General features: G+C 42.5%; 1 non-coding gene across 1 annotated transcript; it reads left to right on the forward strand.

The window, feature by feature from the left end:
• Nucleotides 1-4,932: 4,932 nt before the first annotated feature.
• Nucleotides 4,933-5,007, forward strand: Trnas-uga. Its single transcript has one exon. It is a non-coding gene; the product is annotated as a tRNA-Ser (tRNA).
• Nucleotides 5,008-7,556: the final 2,549 nt, after the last annotated feature.

A 7,556-nucleotide genomic window follows, 5' to 3' on the forward strand; every position in this document is an offset into this window, starting at 1 on the left:
GAAATCGGAACGCATCGATCTTCATACTCTTACTATGGTTTCTGGTGGCCTGGTTTTATGCCGTATTTTATCAACAGATGTTAAATGCAAGTCTTCATAGCCGCGCGGGATTAGCCGAGCGGTTTAGGGCGCTGCAGTCATGGACTGTGCGGCCGGTCCCGGCGGAGGTTCGAGACCTCCCTCGGGCATGTGTGTGTGTGTTTATCCTTAGGATAATTTAGGTTAAGTAGTGTGTAAGCTTAGGGACTGATGATCTTAGCAGTTAAGTCCCATAAGATTTCACACACATTTGAACACAACAAGTCTTCATAGAGGGCAGCTTGTGTGTAATTTTAATGCCAGTGGTGTATTGCTTCATTGTTTTTGGTACTTCCGTTATATTTTTTACATCATTGGTACTGTTCCGAAGGTATCGAATGTAGATGCTACCTCTTTTGCACATAATTATGATTACGTTCCTAGTCCAAAATTGGCAGCCACGCTACTGTATCTTTGACTGGAAATCGGAACATATCGAAGTTCATACCGTTACAATGGTTACTAGTGTCATCCTTGCAAGTAATCTTTGTACAACATATGTCACCTGCAAATAACCATAGAGGGCACTTTGGGTCGTGTTCGCATGTTAATGGTTTATTTCTTTATCAGTCTTCTTTTATATGTTCTTTTGTTATATTTTATGCAAGCCTATTTTTATATTTACATGACTGTGGTTGTCCTATTTCGTAGGATAATTGTATTTTTACTGATTTTATTCGTATTTGACAGCCATTCGCTATTATCGACGTAATACTGGAGACAGTGGGTGGAGCGCTCGCTATTTATGCGACGGCAGCTGCGTGCCTTGTAGCAGTTGCTCCTCACACAGGCGTAGAGCAGTTTGAGCTCCACGCCACCCGGTCCAGCAGTCAGCAAGGGTAGCTCTTCTTTTCTTATACTGCAGTTATATAATTTTTTACTGTTGTGTTTACCTTTATGTGTCCTCTAATAACTTCCATGTTACTCCATTTACAGAGTATGTAACGGTCTGAGGATGATCAGACAGTGATCGTAACCGGCTACCGTTTTTTAAGATAAAATATTTTATGCAGTCTAGACTGTTTATATTATAGTTTTAATTTTTATTAATGACGTAGAAGATGAAAGCTGTAAATTTGACGACACCTAATTGAGAAAAATAATTTATTATAAACGTAGACGACACGCTTTTGCTTATTGGTTGTACTAAAAATTGTATAAAAGAAACTTCTAAAAGATTTAACTATTGCCACGGGAAAACTGAGCTCCCAGTTGAGCATGAAACTGGTGGCAGTTTACAATTTCTCGATTTGAACATGAAAATGCAGGGTAATAAACATACATTTATGGATAATAGAAAACTGACAACGACTGATGTCATTCCTAATCAATCATGCCATCCAGTGGCTTATAATGACGCTGCTTTTCAGAGCTAAGGACACAGTGCAAATGAGTAAGCAGGATAAAGAGACGGAATTGAATGACACTGAGACGACAGCAGTCAATAATGGTTACAATACAAACGTAATTAACAAATTTCTACGTGAGAATAATTGTAGATGAAGGAAGGAACAAAGTGAAGAAAAAAATTGAGGTGCCATATTACGGAACGGTCGCACAGAAGGTGTCGAAAGTTTTTAAGCCCCACAGGATCAAAGTAGTGATGAGAACAATCGAATGCGAATGCAAACAATTAATTCAGGGCACTTGAGTGAAACCTGCCTGTGGGAGCAACCGAATGAAAACAGTCAGCATAACCCATTGTGGTTTTGCACACTGACTGAATTATTCATCATTTCTTTTCAATTGGAATCAATCTGCAGATTTTCTGTCGGTTGAACCATGCATTCATTCGTTCTTCTACCAAGACAACTCTTTAGTGTTTTAGGTGACTGATCTAGCCATTCATTCTTCTGAGTGAAACCAATTCGTAATACCTTCATTAGTTGAACTTAAGCAGTTTTATACAACTAGGGCACATATAGCCCCAGAGGGTTCGTTTGATTGTATACTGAATAGACTAATTCTTCTTTTTATGATTTAAAACTGATTAATAAAGTGCTGTGTAAGAAAATGCTCCAGGTGCAATTAACACATAACTAATTAAAATGATGTATAGTTGTGGCTACAAAGTTGAGCATAGCAATTGCCGAAAGGGGTGCGTGAAGAAGAAAGGAATATTTCCTAACTTTACAGTCTGCGTTCCATTTAATTGAGAAGATATGATGATATCCATTGTTTCAAAAACATTTGAATCAAGCCATTAAACACTTATTGAGCCATTTATTCGCGAGGAAGGTAAATATACTGTGCAGAAGAATTACGTCATCGGGCTACGTACGTAAAAATCACACTCATGCACGTAGCAAATCTGTTTCCATTTTACAAAAAAATTGTTCAAATGGCTCTAAGCACTATGGTACTTAACATCTGAGGTCATCAGTTCCCTAGACTTAGAACTACTTAAACCTAACTAACCTAAGAACATCACACACATCCATGCCCGAGGCAGAATTCGAACCTGCAACCGTAGCAGCAGCGCGGTTCCGGACTGAAGCGCCTAGAACCGCTCGGCCACACCGGCCGGTCTTACATTTTACAGTCTTGATAAAGTAGCAGGTATAGTGTTTCACGGACATAAAGAAGTACTCTCTCATTCACACACTGATGAGCCAGAAGATTATGCCAACCTACTTAAAAGCGTGTTGGTCCACCTCTGGAACGCAATTCAGCAGTGATTCTAAGCACTATGGGTACGATAAGTACTTGATACGTTTCCAGTGGTTTGTGGCAACAGATGCCGACGCACAGGTCACACACTTCCCGTAATTTTCGGCCAGTTGGTTTGTGGGCGCGAAGTTTGCACCCGATAGTGTCCCAGTTGGGTTTCATCGGAGTCAGATAAGCCGAATTTGATGACCAAAACATCAACGTGAGTTCACTATCATGCTCCTCAAACCATTGCAGCATGATTCCGCCCTTCTGACACGGACAGTTAACCTGCTGAAAGATACCACAGCTTTTGGGGAAGATATCAAGCATGCGATGTTAGATGCAGCCCCTACTAATGTTCGCGTAGTCCACAGCTGTCATGGTGCCTTCCATTACTACCGCAGGTCCCATGGAAGCCCAGATGAATGTTACCCGATAACATAATACTGCTCCCACCAGTCTGCGTCCGTAGCGCTCTGCATGTTTCGAGCAACCGTTCGCCTCGATATCGGCGTATCTGGACACGACCATCGACCTGGTTTAACAAAATAAACAGGACTAATCCAACCAGGCGGCATGATACCACTGATCCGTGGTCCAATCTCGGTGATCCAGTGCCCACTGTTCTACATCTACATCTACATCTATACTCCGCAAGCCACCTGACGGTGTGTAGCGGAGGGTACTTTGAGTACCTCTATCGGTTCTCCCTTCTATTCCAGTCTCGTATTGTTGGTGGAAAGAAAGATTGTCGGTATGCCTCTGTGTGAGCTCTAATCTCTCTCATTTTATCCTCATGGTCTCTTAGCGAGAGATACGTTGGAGGGAGCAATATACTGCTTGACTCCTCGGTGAAGGTATGTTCTCGAAACTTCAACAAAAGCCCGTACCGAGCAACTGAGCGTCCCTCTTGCAGAGTTTTAAACTGGAGTTTATCTATCATCTCCGTAACGCTTTCGCGATTACTAAATGATCCTGTAACGAAGCGCGCTACTCTCCGTTGGATCTTCTCTATCTCTTCTATCAACCCTATCTGGTACGGATCCCACACCAGTGAGCAGTATTCAAGCAGTGGGCGAACAAGCGTACTGAAACCTACTTCCTTTGTTTTCGGGTTGTATTTCCTCAGGATTCTTCCAATGAATCTCAGTCTGGCGTCCGCTTTACCGACGATTAATTTTAAATGGTCATTCCATTTTAAATCAATCCTAATGCTTACTCCTAGATAATTTATCGAATTAACTGCTTCCAGTTCCTGGCCTGCTATATTGTAGCTAAACGATAAAGTATCTTTCTTTCTATGTATTCGCAGCACATTACACTTGTCTACATTGAGATTCAATTGCCATTCCCTGCACCATGCGTCAATTCGTTGCAGATCCTCCTGCATTTCTGTACAATTTTCCATTGTTACAACCTCTCGATATACTACAGCATCATCCGCAAAATGCCTTAGTGAACTTCCGATGTTATCCACAAGGTCATTTATATATATTGTGAAAGTAACGGTCCCACGACACTCCCCTGGGGCACACCTGAAATCACTCTTACTTCGGAAGACTTCTCTCCATTGAGAATGACATGCTGCGTTCTGTTATCTAGGAACTCTGTTATCATAATTGACGATGTCATTGGGTCAACATGGGAACACGTAAGGGTTCTCTGCAGCGGAACACTATGTTCAACAATTCACGCTGAACGGGGTACTCCAAAACAATTGTACCTGCGCCAGCACTGTACTCTGTCGTCAGATCTGCCACAGATCAACGCCTATCCTGCTTTAGAGAGCGGGCAAGCCTCGGATCCCTATGTTCCGTCGCCTATTCGTGGTTTCAGCATTCTTCAAACACTTTCCATTAACAGAATGAGATTTTCACTCTGCAGCGGAGTGTGCGCTGATGTGAAACTTCCTGCCAGATTAAAACTGTGTGCCGGATCGAGACTCGAACTCGGGACCTTTGCCTCTCGGTCCGGCACACAGTTTTAATCTGCCAGGAAGTTTCATATCAGCGCACACTCCGCTGCACAGTGCAAATCTCATTCTGGAAACATTCCCCAGGCTGTGGCTAAGCCATGTCTCCGCAATATCCTTTCTTTCAGGAGCGCTAGTTCTGCAGGTTCGCAGGAGAGCTTCTGTTAAGTCTGGAAGGTAGGAGACGAGGTACTGGCAGAAGTAAAGCTGTGAGGATGGGGCGTGAGTTGTGCTTGGGTAGCTCAGTTGGTAGAGCACTTGCCCGTGAAAGGCAAAGGTCCCGAGTTCGAGTCTCGGTCCGGCACACAGTTTTAATCTGGCAGGAAGTTTGACTTTCCATTAACGCTCACGACAGTAGCACGCAAACAGCCGACCAGCTTCGGCGTTTTAGAGCTGCTCACTCCAAGGTACTGGGAAATAACAATCTGGCTCTCTTCAAAGACGCTTACTTAAGTCGGCGGATTTCCGCATGTGCGCCATTCGTCTCTGCTCCGCCCACATACGTCTCCTACCCTATCACGTGCCTCAGCGCCACCAGGCAGCGTACAACCTCGCGGTGGACAGTGGTCATAATGTTTCAGCTCATCAGCGTATACTGGTACTTCGGCCTCACAGTTAAGCCCCCATATCAGTCACTCACTGTATACAATGTGACCACTCAGACCGCTGGAAGCGACGTTTTGTGTGTGACGTCACCTGCGCTGCCGCCCAGGGCAGCAGGAGCAGTGGAGAGGTGGCGTCTATCGATCGCTTGCTGCAGCCGCCTGTTACACTAGCAGGTGCTCGCTAGCTGCTACTTCCTGCGTTCGGCTGCTATTCTGATCCGTAAGAAGCCTGGCTACAGTTACGTTTTATCATAAACATAATAAAAATTTTGTGGTGATTCTTAGGCAGTCTTTCTTAAATCTACGAGGACGTCCTGAAAAGTTATCCTTCTCATTTTTTCATGTGAAAATTCTTAAATGATTTTGCATAAAATGAACTGTATTAAGATTCTACATTTTTATTCTTAATGTCTACATATTTATTTCTCAACATAGTCATCTTGGCGACTAACACATTTCTCCCAACGAGAGACCAGTTTGTTGGTAACGTCACTGTAGAATGCCTGATGTTATTGACGGAGCCACAACCTCACCTATGCTTGCGCCGCTTAATCACTATCGGAGTGAAGTATTTGAAGGTGTTTTTACAGTGTTCGCAACACTCCAAGTTCTGTCACATACGATGAGGTTAGCACAACCGTTCCCTTCAATATGAGCACGAACAACCCAGAGTCGTACATTATTGATTTCGATACAATCTTCACCGTACACAACTTTCATTCTCGTAAAGACTTCAGTTGGAGGTACATTTACTGCGGTCAGAAACTCGATTGCAGCACGCTGTTTCTCAGCACGAGAAAGACTCGTGGCCATCGCGCACCGTTACACACCGTCATGTTACACATTTCTGAGCTCTCGAGCGGCGAAGGGTTGTAACTCGCGTCAGCGAAGCAGGGACGTCGATAGAGTGATATGCTTGACACGTAATACCTCAATCGATATTGCGGACAGAATAAAAAATTCGGAGGCATTACTATTCAGGACACCCTCTTAGCTATTTCTCATTATAACTATATGATTGTGTCTTTTACTTACATTCCATATAGTTACCAAAAGAAATAGCTAGATTTAAACAAAACTGCCGAAGAATTACAACAAATCTCACCTCAAGATATGTATAATTAAATAATGAAGGTACCTAATATGAATAGTAGGGACATGTCTCGTACACAGAAATAAGTTCAGTTGTAAAAGACGGAATTTTTATGATCTTCTTGATAAAACATTGCCGGCCGAAGTGGCCGTGCGGTTAAAGGCGCTGCAGTCTGGAACCGCAAGACCGCTACGGTCGCAGGTTCGAATCCTGCCTCGGGCATGGATGTTTGTGATGTTCTTAGGTTAGTTAGGCTTAACTAGTTCTAAGTTCTAGGGGACTAATGACCTCAGCAGTTGAGTCCCATAGTGCTCAGAGCCATTTTGATAAAACATTATTGAAGTTAGCAACTGAGGAAAATGGCTGCAAATATTAACAATCTTAATATCAGTAGTACCCTTCTGCGCATATGAAGCGGCTCTTAGGCCAACTGTTGGCGTTCACAACTAGTACAGTATCCAGTAATTTTCTGCTGAGTGTTTCTAAAATGTGAAACACGTAAATTGAGGCTCCTCCAAGAAACTAATATTTTTAGAATTATTCGTTTTATTCACCTCTCTTTGAAATTATGTACGCTATTTCTCTCTAAAAATGTTGGCAACCCTTGCCCGGGTTCATGTAACCGAAAAGGTTAAAAGAGAATGTAATTGGATCACTTAAACCTAGAGACTGGGGCCGGCATTACACTATTAAATTTTATTTGACTAAGTTTCTTTATCAAATAAAATTTGATAGTTTAATAAGGCATTTTGTCAAAGTTAGGCCTTGGTCAAATTTTTTTTGATAAAATCTCGCGATTCACCTTAGATTTGATCAAAGAAAGGGTTTTACTTCTGTTTACTGCATGGAGAAAGGTAACCGCTTGGAGTGCTGAAATCGCAGCAGCTATCTGACATCTAATATTTATCAACATGGCCCCCAAATTTGCATGGTGCATCGCACCTACAACGAAATTGATAGAAATGTAAAAGGCAGATGGAGCACTGTGCGACGTGCAGCATATCGAATACAAAAATAGAATAAGAAGAAGCGAAAGAGGAGAGAAAGAGGGGATGCCCTCAGAGGATATAAAGGTGAAAATCTACAACGTTTGTAGAAATAAAAATGTTTCTTAATGGATGTAGTATAAACTAAATAGTTATTTGCCTTCAGAGAT

The sequence above is a fragment of the Schistocerca americana genome, chromosome X (assembly GCF_021461395.2).
Source record: "Schistocerca americana isolate TAMUIC-IGC-003095 chromosome X, iqSchAmer2.1, whole genome shotgun sequence".
NCBI classification, from domain to species: Eukaryota; Metazoa; Arthropoda; class Insecta; order Orthoptera; family Acrididae; genus Schistocerca; species Schistocerca americana.